Source organism: Nicotiana tabacum, chromosome 7 (assembly GCF_000715075.1).
Source record: "Nicotiana tabacum cultivar K326 chromosome 7, ASM71507v2, whole genome shotgun sequence".
In the NCBI taxonomy this organism is placed as follows: Eukaryota; Viridiplantae; Streptophyta; class Magnoliopsida; order Solanales; family Solanaceae; genus Nicotiana; species Nicotiana tabacum.
Window position 1 is genome coordinate 58,254,902 of NC_134086.1, and position 14,812 is coordinate 58,269,713.

A 14,812-nucleotide genomic window follows, 5' to 3' on the forward strand; every position below is an offset into this window, starting at 1 on the left:
AAGGGTCGGGTCAAAAAAAACCTGTCTCGTCGTACTTTATCTGAAAACTCTTCGCATTTCGAGTCAAAGAGGGGCAGTTGTAGACATGTGATTTTTGAACCTCCCCGAAATTTCACCCATTTTAGCATGTAAATATTTAATTTAGGCTTAATATCGCTATTTCAACTAATTTTGACTCTTTTACTTTATTTTATTACAAGAAAATAAAAATTACAAAAAAATAGTTTTATTAATATTTTGTAGTCATTTTTTAATCTTGAAAAAATACAAAAAATAGTTTTATTTTAACAATCAGTCTTATTTTAATAGTTATTTTACTAAAGTAAGATTAATTAATAAATGAGATCGTATCTTTAGTCTCATTCACGGGGAAAGAATAAAATTTGGACTCAAGCGACCTATTTTTAGGCCTAGTTTCGGATCTAGTCCATAATTCCCTAGCCCATAATAACCCAAGCCCAATACCCCTAAAACCCTAGACTTAGACTATAAAAGGACCTACACCCTAATGACCTAAGACCTAGACTCTACATATTGGACCGCCGTTTTCTCTGAAAAGAAAAAGAAACACAAAAATGAATACCTAAGGCAAAAGAGCTGAAAATACACGATCAGCTAAAGGAAATGCATAAAAAATAGGAGTAACGCCAATAAAAAGAGCCTAAGACCCTAAGACTGAAAAAGCACCGCAATTCTCAAAACAAGATCCCCAGGTCGTTCTTCTTCAACAGAAGAACTCCATCATCAGCCACTGAGCAGAGAACGCCCAACCCCTGGACAAAATAGAAAACAAAAATATTGGCCGTAAACCCCAACTTCAAAAACAGAAATCGACCTTACCCAATTCCCAATTTCCAAGAGCCTCTCACGCACACACACCCCTGAAACCTAGTAAAAATAGAAGGTCTTTGCACAAAACAACAACTCCAAATGGCTCAGCAGTGAGGTTTAACGGAGGTCATTTTCGAAGTGGCCGTTGAGGTATCGAGTCGCCGGTTCTGTTCGAGTCTTCCGGTGTTGTTGTGGCTGCTGGTCAAGTTTGATTGCCGATTCGTTTTCAATATTTGTACACGGTTGGAATTTCTTTCAAGTAATTATATATAGATTCAATCCTTAAGGTTTGTCTCCATTTTGTTTTTACTGTTTTATTTAATAGCTTGAAATAACTATATTTGTTGTTATGTTGCCTTGTTAATTTTGTTTTACATTTTGAAACTGATTTTTATTGATTTTCACGGCTTTTTGGTTTTAGCGTTACCTTGTGCTTATGAAATTTTGATAATTTTTGATGATGGAAGAAAACTGATGAAAGTTTGTTTGTTCATTCTTGTTGCGTTAGTTTCCTTGTCATTTCCTGTTGTCTTCATTCTTTTTTCTTTTGTTGTTGTTTTGTTTTTCCCTTTATAATTAGCCTTTCATATAGTTAAATATGATTTAAATCATTAAAAGATGCCGTTGAATCTTATAAATGACTTGTTAAGGTCATTTGAATAATGAGCAATGACCTTTTTTTTACTTAATTGCTATACTAGCCTACTAATAAAGAACTCAATAATTTGGCCTATACTTTGGACGTGATTAATAATAAATCATCGTGACTATGAGTACGGTTCCCATGACATAGTCATGATACCTAATTCCCAATTTCGGGGGTGTATTTCTTGTAACCCGATTATAACAACTTCGAATAATAAAACCCTTTGAAATAAATTGGGGCGTGCCATGCCAAACAAAATTTATAATCCATGGCCCTCATAAGATTAGATTCAAGAACTAACACTTATAAAAAAAAGGTTTGAGGTGTGCAATAAATAAATTAAATCATCCATGGCCCTCACAAATATTGCTATTGAAAATTGAATCTTCATAGTTGCTTTGGGCGCGTTATTTAAGTAATTCATTATAGCTACGGGTACGGTTCCCGTGACGTAGTTGTAATTATTAATTACTAAAATCCGGGTGTACATTTCATATGACCTAATTTCAATCTTCAACAATATTAAAAATAAACATGTCGCGAATCGCGGGTGCATTTCATGTAGCGCGGTTTGCGGCGTGTTCCAAAACAAACAAGTGTGCGACAATCGTAACTTGTCCAAAAAATAATTCCATAAATCTTAAAAGTGGTTTAAAATAATTAAAAGGCGGTTATAAAGCTAAAAATGCACAATAGGTTAAACATGTAATAAATCAGATAATAGGCCAATATTAATAGTTTAAGCGACCGTGCTAAACCACGGAACCCGGGAATGCCTTACACCTTCTCCCGGGTTAACATAATTCCTTATCTAGAATTTCTGGTTCACAGACTTTTAAATAAAGTCAAATTTCCTCGATTTGGGATTTAAAAATAAACTAGTGACTTGGGACACCAAAAATAAATTATCCCAAGTGGTGACTCTAATTAAATTAAATAATCCCATTTCAAATAATGCCACTTTAATTAGAAAAACTCCCTTATACCCTCTCAGGTTGTAAGAAGGAGGTGTGACACTCCACGACATGCAGACACCACGCCTCAACACACCGCGCCACCTCAAAACGAAAGAGGTATGCCTCCACTGTTATCTGCTTATAACTTTTGTATTTCTCCTTCAGAAATAGTGTATGCACTGGAAAAGCTCGGCACAAAGGTGCAGTGGCCACAAAAGATGAAGTCAGATTCGAGCACCTGAAGATCGAACGTTCTGTGTGAATTCCACCAAGAAAGAGGACACAAGACCGAAGACTGCATAGGTCTGCAATAGGAAGTGGTAAGAATGCTAAATCGGGGATACCTGAAAGAACTGCTGAGCGATCGAGGACGGGTTAACTTCGCTCGCGGACACGATCCACCTCAAGGACCCCCAAAACCACCTTCACTAGCTTGCACCATACAGATGATAATTGGTGGCGGCGATGATTCAGTAATCAACTATGTGAAATTCACCACCACACACATACTCAAGTGGGCAGTCACTCACGAACGGTACGACAACCTCGAAAATAGTATCATCTTCGGTAAGTCAGATACCAACGGTTTGTATTTCCCTCACTATGATGCTAAAGAATAATGGTGGATGGATAAAGCGGCGCGTGTATTATTCATCCACGAGTCCTCATACAGATGAGACTCGAGGATGAGATAGTGTAAGGCCCCGGAAATTTCGCCAAGTACTTTAGGATTTCGTGGTGCCAGGTAGGCTAATTATAATATGTTATGTGCTATTAACATGATGGGCATCAATTGGATTTGGTAAATAAGTGTATAAGTCTTATAATGTGTAATGTGGGGTCTAATGGGAGGCCTAAGTCTAAGTCAAATTGGAAAATTTCATACTAGGCTAAAATTCCAAATGAGTTCTCACAAGTCCATCTTTTGGATGAGCATATCTAAATATATATAAGGTTTTATATGGTGAACAACCTATCAAATGAAAGGTCTTCGAGTCTAGTTTCTATCTCTTTAAACCGTTCATCATTTGGACATTCCTAAACAAACTTATGATCAAATTACCAAAGGCTGGATTTGCGACCAGTTTTGCGATCGCAAAACGACTATGCAGACCGCATATGCGTCGCATAATGAAGCAGTGTCGGGCAAAACGTTATGCTGTCGCATGTTGATTATACTGTAGCATAATCGATTATACTTTCGATTATGCTATCGCATAATGATTATGCTGCAAGAATGCTGCCCACATTTCGGTTATGCTATAACATAATTGCACCACATATTTGACTTCGGGGGTCATTTTTGGAAATTTTCATATCCGAACCCACTTTAAAAAATAAGGTTTGGGGCTTCATTTGGGACCATTTTACACTAAATCTAGATATAGGTGAGAGCATTTTAGAGAGAGAAAGAGGGAACCTAGCCTCCTAATCATCAATCTTGCACAAACCCTCAAGAATCAAGCATGCTAATCTCTAGCTCATTATCTTCCGGGTAAGTCCTACTTCTAATATTTCATATATGAGATTATGAATTTAAAAATATATTGTGGGGTTAGAAATAGGCCATACATGTGCCACTAAGCTATAGTATGTGGGATTAATGAACTATTTTGGGTAGTTCTTGATGAAATTGGATGAGGGAAGAAGGAATTTTCATTGTAGAACCTTGTAGTCTATTTCACATGATTAGGTGTTTGATGAAATTCCTAAGAGAGTTATACCATGGGAAATCCCTCTAATTTATTAATTGATTTCACTTTCTCCTTATAGATTGTTATTGCTAGAGGTGTTGGTAGATTGTAGAAACTTAAAAAATACTTAAACAAGGTATGTATGGCTAAAACCCTGTCTTTTAGAAATTGAGCTCCGTCGGTGTTTGTGTGAATACAGTAAGATTAAGGTTTAATTGTTGCATTGATTGTTGTTTCACATGAATTTGGGGTTGTGACCTTATAGGCGTGAAAGATGTGTCTCAATATGATCAATGTGCTATACTTGATAACTTGAAAGGGTGCAAGGAATATGAATCATGTATTGAAATGATTAGACCTTAAATTGAGATTGAAGCTACATATGTTGTGCCATCTATGCGAAGTCTCATCTATGCTTACAATTCTATTTGCTCTTGTGTGCACATATTATCCTAAATTATAAATCTAATATTGAAATTGGGAATGATGTGAGATGTGGCCTAGTTCCAAATATATGACGTGATAGATGTGGCCCTAAGTGCCTATGAAATGATATATGTGAAACAAAGACTGAAATGAGATGATTGATGGAAAAGGGAAACGCCTTGGTAAGGCGGCCTAGCCGATCGGGCCGAGATTGGATGCCATGCCGCACACATGGTGGTATTATATTTGTGATTGAAGTGTATGTCTCAAATGAGGCAACCTAGCCGATCGGGTCGAGATCGGACTCCGCTCTAGATAGCGGTGGTATTGTGGACAATGATGAACATTATGAAATGCCCCAAAACTAAATGCTATGGGAAATGATGTGAAAATTGTACGATTCTTTTATTTGATAATGTGGTGACCATTTAAAGTGTTTGAGTTATACTTTTGATTCCTTTTATTTGATGATGTAGTGATTGTTTAAAGCTTTTGTTGAATCCTTATGATTTTCTTGTCCTTGTATGGTTGTTCTTTCTAATGAGATGGTGTTTAATTATACATACAAGTGCTATTCGATGGCACTAACATCCCTTTTGTCGGGGGCGCTACGTCTTTAAATGGATGTAGGTGTTTCTATAGCAGGCAGTGTTGGTCGCAGCTAGTGCCACATCATCCTTTTAGCTGACTTGGTGAGCCCCACTTCGTTTCGGGGTCCTGTTTTATCCGTTTATCATGTACTTTGTATTTGAGGTATAACCGGAGCCTTGTTGCTGACATTTTCATATTATTTTTCATTTGTATTTAGAGGCTCCGTAGACAGGTTGTGGGTAGTGTCAGGTATTGGAATTAAAATAGAAATATCGATGTTTTGGCAATGATGTATAAAACTTGTAATATCTTCAAAATTGTGAACGAAGTTGCTAATGGAAATGAAATGGAAATTGTTAATGACATGTTTATAGAATTTGATTAATGGTGTACATTTTCTCTTTTTTCAAAAACGAATTTGGGTAGTATGAAACCTAACAGGCTTGCTCAGTCGGGTTTACTCGGTTGAGCGCTGGTCGTGCTTCTCGGGTTTTGGGGCATGACAGATAGTACCATGCTGCATAACACTAACGAGTTTTAATAATGCAGTGGAACAGACCTCTGGAGAGATAGTGTTACCCGTTCTGGTAGGAGGAGTCACCCTGGAAATGACGTTTCACGTCATGAACCAAGAAACAGCCTACAACGCTATTATATGGCATCCATGGATACACGCAATGCGAGCCGTCCCGTCAAGTTTCTACCAAGTAATCAATTTCCTACCCCATGGGGAATATTCAACATACGAAGCGAGCAACGCACTGCCCAAGAGTGCTACCAAATTGCCCAAGATTGCACACATACCCAACAACTAAAGGGGGCAAGTGCGGAAGCATAGCAATCAGCCATATCGGGAACCAAACCCAACATACAAATAGAGGCCATCAAAGACTCAAATGTTGTAGAAGCCTGCAAGGCAACCGTTGAAGACCTCGACCCCGTTCAACTGGACAACACCGACAGCACGAAAAAAGCTTATATCGAACACAACCTCTCGGAATCAGGTAAGTTCCATGAGTTCTTAATTAACAATGCCGATTTGTTTGCCTTTTCACATTCAATTATATTTTTATTACACTTTTCATATTAACTTGGCAGTTGAATCTAGGTTTTAGATTGTTGTCGTAGAATATGGTTAAATCTAGGTTTGAGATTGTTGGTTGTTTAATTTGGTAAATGGTATAGTTAAAATACAACAGAATTCTGCTAAATTTTTTCAGATTTGGAGCTGATTTGCGACTGAATCAGTGGAAAAAATTTCTCAGATTTGCGACCGATTCGGTCTCAAATTATGAATTTTTGATTTTTTTAAATTTATTTTGTTCTCAAATTTTATGACCGATTCGGTCGGAAATTTAAATTATGTATTTAATTTATTATTTAAATTTACAACCGATTCAGTCGAAAATTTACCGACCAGTTCGGTCGCAAATCTCTTATATTTAAGCGCGTCCTTATTTTCAATTTGCAACCAAATCCGTTGACAATTTTCGATTGGTTCGGTCACAAATTATTTGCGACCATGTGTTTTTCGATCGACCTTTTTCGGTCTGTAATCCTTCAAAAAAGCTCGATTTTCGACCGATTTAACGGTCGAAAATTTGACATTTTCTAGTTGTGTGTTGCTCCTGGCTGTCCCAGATAAACGGGCGGCTGAAGAATTCACTAAGGGACTGAATTCGAGAAGTTTAGATGCTTTCCGAAAACTTAAGGAAAACCTACTTGAGTTTCAAGAAACGACTTGGGCGGACATTCACAACTGGTACGAATCAAATATAAGGATCAAAGATGATGAGGTTGGCTTTCCATCATCGACCAAAGGACGGGAGAAGAACAGAGAAAAATCAAAAGACGATTTCAAAACGGACAGACCACCTTTGAGGGGGAAATTTGCCCTACAAACGAGCTGAAGGCTGCGATAGAGGCTTTCAGACAGCGGACAGGCTTGCCATCGATAGAAGGACTGATCGCAGTTAGAATAATAGATCGATGTAGGATAAAGAAGCGTCAGGGTCACGGGATTCTTCCTACCCCAAGCTATCAGAATACAATTTCAACGTCAGCATAGTAGAGTTGGTGTTATCCATGAGAAACATCAAAGAAGCATGGTTCTCGAAACCAATGAGATCTGATCGCGGCCAGAGATATCCATACTTATGGTGCGAATACCACAGGACGAATGGCCACCGGATTGGGGACTGCCGACATCTCCGGGAAGAAGTGGCAACATTGTTAAAGAATGGTCTTTTCAGAGAATTCTTAAGTGACCGAGCTATGAACAATTATGATCGTAACCGGGAAAATGCAGAATCCTTGAAAGCAGGAGAAGATTCCCCGTGCCAAACGATCAACATGATCTTCGGAGGGAATGAAATCAACGAAGTCACCTTCTCGGTATCAAAAAAGATGAAAGTATCAATAACCCACAGCAAGAGGCTCCGGGAAGTCGTCAAAGATGATATCACTTTCATGGAGGATACAAACGGATTGCTTCTACCACATATCGACGCACTGGTAATTTCTTTAAATGTGCTAAATTTTAATATTAAACATGTTCTAGTGGATCCAGGAAGTTCGGATAACATCATATAATGGAGAGTATTGGAGCAAGCTAAACTCACCGGAAGCATTATTCCGGCCACAAAACTCCTCGCCGGATTCAACCTCGCGAGCGTGACAACCCGAGGAGAGATTTTGTTACCCACAAACGCCGAAGGAGTAATTAAAAAAAACACTTTTTGAAGTGGTAGATGGTGATATGGGATATAAAAATACTCTGGGAAGACCATGGTTGCACGAGATGAAAGCTGTACCATCAACATTTCATCAATTCCTGAAGTTTCCAAAGTCTGAGGAGTTAAACAGATAAGGGTGACCAACCGGCAGCAAGGGAGATGAACACAATTTCGGTCCCTAATAGTAAAGGAAAGGGACACACATGCCCTGAAACTACAGGAACCGGCGCCTGCTCCCGAACTAGATGAAGTTAGCCCGGGGGCAAAAATGTCAGAATTTTATCAGGTGTCGAGGTATTTACAGGTTCTAGAAGAGATGGATGCAACAGAATCCATAGTGGAGGAGCTTGATCAAGTTGCATTGTTAAGAATTCCTAGAAAGGAAATCCCACTTAGGGACAGGACTACACCCCGAACTCAGGTCTGGCTTTATTGAATCTTTTAAATCTAACGTTGATTGTTTTGCATGGTCGCATGCGGATATGATAAGTATCCCAACGGAGGTAGTCGTACATAAGTCAATGGACCCCAACACACCTCCGGGCTTTTGTGAATTTGTGCAATTAGCAAATTAGCAAACAAATTATCCTAAGAGGAAGCTGTTAGGCACCCCTCAGGGTCCACTAGTGTTGTTCCCAACCAGACGGTTTTTGTGAATTTGTGCAATTAGCAAACAAACAAGTTGGACTCAAATAATAGGGGATTTAAATTTGAATACTCAAGCGTTTTAAAACAATTATTGAAAGGCGAAATTTTGAAAAGAGTTATAATCTAAGGCATGCTTATGAATGTAAAAGGAGTGTCCTAGGTTTGTTTGTAATATGGATCACATCAGTGCAATACCCGGTATGACACTCCTCAAAAGAGGGGATACACGTGGTATTAGCGCACCGGTCATCATATCCATATCTACCCTTTCCCGCCACATGAAGGTAATTAAAATGAAGGTGGGTCTCGACCACTATTGCATGCTATTACCCATCCCTTCCTATCAGTCCCGGAGGAATTTAGGACTCCTATTTCTATAAGAAGGAGGTTCTAGGCAGACCCTCAGGTTTAAAGGCAAAAATACTAAAGCGACATACAAAACATATAAGACTTCACTTAGAGGGGAAAACATATAAGCAAGTACAAGGCTCATGTATACCTTCGCAAATAATGCACATAGACAGCATGACATACACAGTTAAGGTCTGAATTTAAAATCCTAAAGCAGGGTGTTTAAGTGGTAACATCAGAACCAGATTTATCACATGACTCAGAAAAGAAGTCCGAATCAGGTTTGCCTACTGATTTTAACAGTCGATAATTAAATAAAGGCAGTTCCAATTTTATTTAAGTTATTACCTAAGGCTTGCCTAGGTGCAAAGCGAGATGCATCAGTTGTTCCAAGTCATTAAGACAATTTGGAGATTATTTTTATTACCTAAAACATGCTGTTCTAGTTGTAGAGATTGTTGCCGATTTTATTCAGAAAGCATCACAATGTGAAAATTGTTACTTTACTACCTTTTTCATGAATCAGTAGTAAACTAGGCATTTTTTAAACAAAATGCAAACAGGACCCTAGAACATGGTATCTAATATGCACATGCAAATTGCAAGGTTGTTGAAAGCAGAATCCCTAAGGCATGATTTTTAAATGTACACAAGAGTTGTAGAATTTTGAAATAACAGCTTTTTATACCAGTGTTGTTATTGCCCTAGGAGCAGGATTTCTAAGTGATAGACATAAAGCATGGATTAGTGAATGACGTGCTGAAGCAAGAAACATAAGTCCTAAGAACAAGATCCTAAACATGGTTTCTATTGCACAACTAGAAATATAAACCTAATGACAGGTTTTCTACCCTTAACAAATTATAACATGCATATTTACCCCATCCTTTTTCACTTGCCAGCCCCATACTTGTTTACAAGTTATTACAGACCATGGGATAGAATTACATAATAAATGAAAAATAAGAAGTTACAACTATAAGAAGCCTGATTCTGACTTCCTCTCTGAGTTATGTAATAAACCACCTCAAATGCCAATATTGTTCCAAAGCCTTTCTCATATCTGGGCGTGTCAGGGTTCCCTAAGGACCTCAAGGGATCCCGGGCAGTGCTCACACCCAGATTGCATAACCAAGAGAGTGAGTGCAGTGTGGAAGGGCCAGATCTTATATGTCCAGGTTCAGAGGGAGCTCAAGGGTCCCAAAGCAAGGCTCACACAAAAGGGGCAAAACCTAGTATTCTAAGAGTACATGTGAGAGTGCTTGACATAGATTCAAGAGAGTTGATTTGGAAAATAGTTTTGAAAACTGATTGGTTTGAAGTAAATTTGTAAGAGCAACAGAAAAGTTGCTTAGGGGAAAATAGTTTTGAAAAGGGGCAGGGAATCAACACATACATAATACATCCACAGTACAACTTCATTAGTTACAAATAGGGAAATAGGGGGGTTGGGGACATAGAGTACCCAAATCAGAAACACATAATTAGTCATGAATCAAGTACATTAGGAGACATGCTAGTTGAGGGACATAAACATGAACAACTAAACATGCTGATCACATTTGGAACAAAGGAGGGCGGAATTTTAAGCATGCTGAGTAAAGCAGTAAACAAAAGGTACAATTTAACAGCATAAGCCATTAAGTTAGTGCAGAAAAGGACAAGGTTTGACAAACAAGGGAACACATAAAGTTGAGTTTCAGAATTTAAATTAAGAACATACCAGTTGAAGGAGCAAAGTGCAGAAAAAGTAAAGTAATCAGAGTTCCACAGTCTAGCCTTGGCTTTCAGCTGGCTAGACAAGGTAGTAGCACAAGCAGTAGAGAAAGAAAGAGAGTTTGAATGTGTAAGTGTGTGTTTTTGAACTCAGTTGTTTGTGTCTTTAGAGAAGAGAGGGTATGGTATTTATAGCTTTGAAAACGAGTAGAAAATAAGGTAACAAGTAAATGTTTAACACAAATATAGAAATAATCACAATCACAATCCTATTAATATAAGTACTTCCCTTTAATCAAGGAATTACTGCTTAACAGATACTAATAGGGATAATTAAGGAAAGAAAATCAATTTGAGGAAGATTGATTTCTGACCATATAAGGGATAGTAAAAGTATAGAGTATATAATTGAGTCTAGGTACAGAATATACTTAATTTGGGAAAAGGATTCAGTAGAGTAAAACATCACAACAAATAAAGGAAGGGAATAAATCAACTTAAACAAATGAGTAAAAATTAGGGTTTAAAAGAAAACATTACTATCAAACCGTAACTTAAGGAAATCAAGATCAATCAAGAAGGGGTCATGATTCTGCACTTTGACATATAAATAGAAAAGAATGAGCAAGAGTATCAGACATGCAAGGCCAAACATATTGGCAAAAGAAGCAACTAAATAAACATACAACAGTAACACGAGTATCGTGCCCCCTTTTTCCCTCTTTGCATCGGAAAATCGAATTTATGACATTTTCAGTATCGGACAACTCATTCCTTTTGGAAACTGGGTTTGCATTTTTGAAGAGTCGCCACCTAATGATTTAAGGTGCATTAGGACACCTATAAGGTTCACTTCCAAGTTTCTTTTGATAACCAGAGATAGGGTAAGGGCTTGAAATTATCCTAAAGGGAAGGTGTTAGGCACACCTCAGGATCCACTAGTGGGGTTCCCGGCCAGATAGTTTTGTGAATTTGTACAATTAGCAGATAGAAAAATATAGGCTCAAATAGTAGGGGATTTGAGTTTAAACACATAAACGTTTGAAAACATTCAAAAGGTGAATTTTGGATTTTGGAAAAAGAGTTACAAGTTAGACGTGCTTGTAAAAATGAAAGGGGGTCCTAGGTTTATTTATGATATGGATCACCTCAATGCAATATCCGGTATGACACTCCTCAGAAGAGGGAATACACGTGGTATTAGTGCACCGGTCATCATATCCATATCTACCCTTCCCACCCCATTAAAGTATTAAAGCGCGGATTAGTCTCGACCTCTATTGCATGTTATTACCCACCTCATTCCTATCAGTCCCGGAGGAATTTAGGACTACTACTCCTATAAGAGGGAGGATTTTAGGCTGACTCTTAGTCTTAAAGGTAAAAAGACTAAGGCGACCTTCAAAACACGTAAGACTGGATATTAGGGGAAACATGTAAGCAACTAAGAGGCTCACATACACCTCCTCAAGTAAAGCACATACATAACATGACTTAAACACATTTAGGGTCAGAATTTAAAGTACTAAGGCATGGGAGTTTAGTTGTTGAGGCAGACCAGTTTATTACATAACTTAGATAAGAAGTCTGAATCAAGCCTGCCTGCTGGTTGTAGCAGTTACTAATTAACAAAGGCGGATTCAGTTTTTATTGTTGTCACATAAGGCTTGCTTAAGTGTGTTAGTGATATCCTATAAGCATGATATTTATTACTGATTCAGAATGTAGCAAAGTACTAACAGTTTTAAACGAGCAATTTGAGATCCTATAGGCATGCTTTCTAAACCGTATTAATAAAAGGAGTAGGTTGTTTAAAAATGGTTCAGAATAGTACGAGTCAAACTGATTTTGAACTAGACTGGTTTCAGATCCTATAGGCATGATCTCTATTATTGCTGATTTTTTAAAATTCCTATGGACATGATATCTAGTTGAACATGAAATGAAGCAGGCATGATTTACTTGAAATTCCTATAGGCATGATTTCTATGAAAAATACTAATTTTAACCTTATGGACATGATGTATGATTATAGCCGTTTAGATCCTAAAAGCATGGTGTCCAAGCGTGGTAATAAAACATGAAGAATTTAAAACAAGTCCTATAGGCATGTTATCTAAATGTAGAATTAAAATGTGCAGAATTTAAAACAGATCCTATAGGCATGTTATCTAAATGTAGAGTTAAACATGCAAAATTTTAAATAGGTCTTATAGACATGTTCTCTATCCTTCTAATAGCTAAACATGCATATTACCCATCCCCTTTTCACTAGCCAACCCCAATATTTATTACACATTATTACAGACCAAATAATGAATTACATTAGAAAAATATAAAAGAAGAAGTTACAACCAGAGGAAGCCTGATTCTTGACTTCCTCTCTGAGTTATGGAATAAACCACCTCAAGCACCACTTGTTTCAAAGCCTTTCTTAGACCTGGGTATGTCAAAGTTCCCTAAGGGTCTCAAGGGACCTCGGGCAGTGCTTACACCCAGGTCTGCATAACCAGATAGAGATGGGTGAAGTGTTGAAGGGCCAACCCTTATGTGTCCAAGTTCAGAGGGAGCTCATGGGTCCCAAGGAAAAGATCACACAAGAGGGGCATATCCTAAGTTCTAAGAGTATAGTGGAAGTGCAGAAGTAGAGATTTCTTTAAAACTGGGCTGAGAATAGTAAGGGGTAAGGGTAATTTAAAAATAGTAGTAGTAAAACTTAAACTACACAGGATCAGTAGTTGCACAAAGGGGTCAGAGGTTTGGGAATACATTGCATGAAGCATATGACCCTAGGAGGGGACAAGTTTGGATATGCATAACAATAGATGATGCTGGCATGCCCATAAACCAGCTAGAGAACACAAACACATAGGGGATATAGGGTTTGGGATTCATAAGTCAGCAAATCACATAATGAAGTGATTGACAGAGTATATACATAAAGGAACACATTAATTTACAGTATGACTAGTAATGAAACTTGATTGCATAAATATAAGCAGAATCAGGCAAGAGTGAAGGAAATAGTAAAGAAACATGTTGTTGTTGATGCTTGAAGATTAACTAGGGCATACCAGTAAGAAGTAAAGTGCATAAAGGAAAAGTAAGCAAATTTCCACAGCCTAGCCTTGGATTTCAGCCGGCTAGACTAAGAAGTAGCACAAATACTAGTAGAGAAAAGAGAAAGTTTTGAGTCAAGTGTATGTTCTGAACTCAGATGGTTCGTTCGTGTCTTTGAAAGAAAAGAAGGTGGGTATTTATAGTTTTGAAAACAAGTGAGGAATAAGGTAATAAATAAAGTCTTAACACAAATATAGAAACAATCACCAGTCAGAATCAATTACACAAGTGATTCCCTTTAATTAAGGAATCATTGTTTAACGGGTAGTAACAGGTTCAAATAAGGAAAGAAATCAGTTTGGGAATTGATTGATTATTGCCATATAAAGGGTAGTAAAATCATGCAGTGAACAATCAAGTCTGAGTACGAAAATATGCTTATTTTGGAAAAGAAATCAGCAAGGTAAAACATCACAGTAAAGGGAAAATAATCAATTAGTTTTAAACAAGCGAGTAAAATTAGGGTTCATAAAAGAAAATCTTTTTAAATCAGTCACAAGATCAAGATCAATCAAGGAAGAAACATACTTCTGCACCTCAGTATATAAATAGAGTAAACAAAACATCAGTCATGTGAGGCCAAGCACATTGGCAAAAGAAACAACATACAATAGTAGCAGAAATAAGCATAAGATTCAGTAGATAGTCAGGGCTCACACATATAGCCAAAGTGAAGAAGAGAGTCACAACAAGTAAAGGTCTCACAATAACAAGTGACGAAACCCTTTTGAAAAATCAGGGTTTCAACAAGTGTTGAGTTGAAGAGATAGTAAAACTCGGAATCAGATAAGTCACATAAAGAAGAGAGAGTCGGAAACAAAGAACTTTAATCGAATCAAGTGCATACTCAAACAAACAGTTTCAGACCAAGAAGACCTAGGGGTTTTCAACAATAATCGAGTTTAAAAGATGATAAAACAAATAAGTCAAATAAGAATGAGGAACTTAATCAAACAAGTACACATCTAACAAACATTTTCAGAACTCGAATGAGACCACAAAAGGAAATACGATTTTAATATGCTGAAACAGATAGAAGAATGACATGAGAAAAACTTAGCAAAATCACAAACATGTTAAAATAAGATATCTTTGAAA

At 37.4% G+C, this 14,812-nt stretch overlaps 1 long non-coding RNA gene across 1 annotated transcript; it reads left to right on the plus strand.

The window, feature by feature from the left end:
- The first annotated feature begins 514 nt into the window (after positions 1-514).
- Positions 515-7,851, plus strand: LOC142182694 (uncharacterized). Its single transcript, XR_012711652.1, has 3 exons — positions 515-1,118; positions 5,184-5,306; positions 5,694-7,851. It is a non-coding gene; the product is annotated as an uncharacterized LOC142182694 (long non-coding RNA).
- The last annotated feature ends 6,961 nt before the right edge of the window (positions 7,852-14,812 follow it).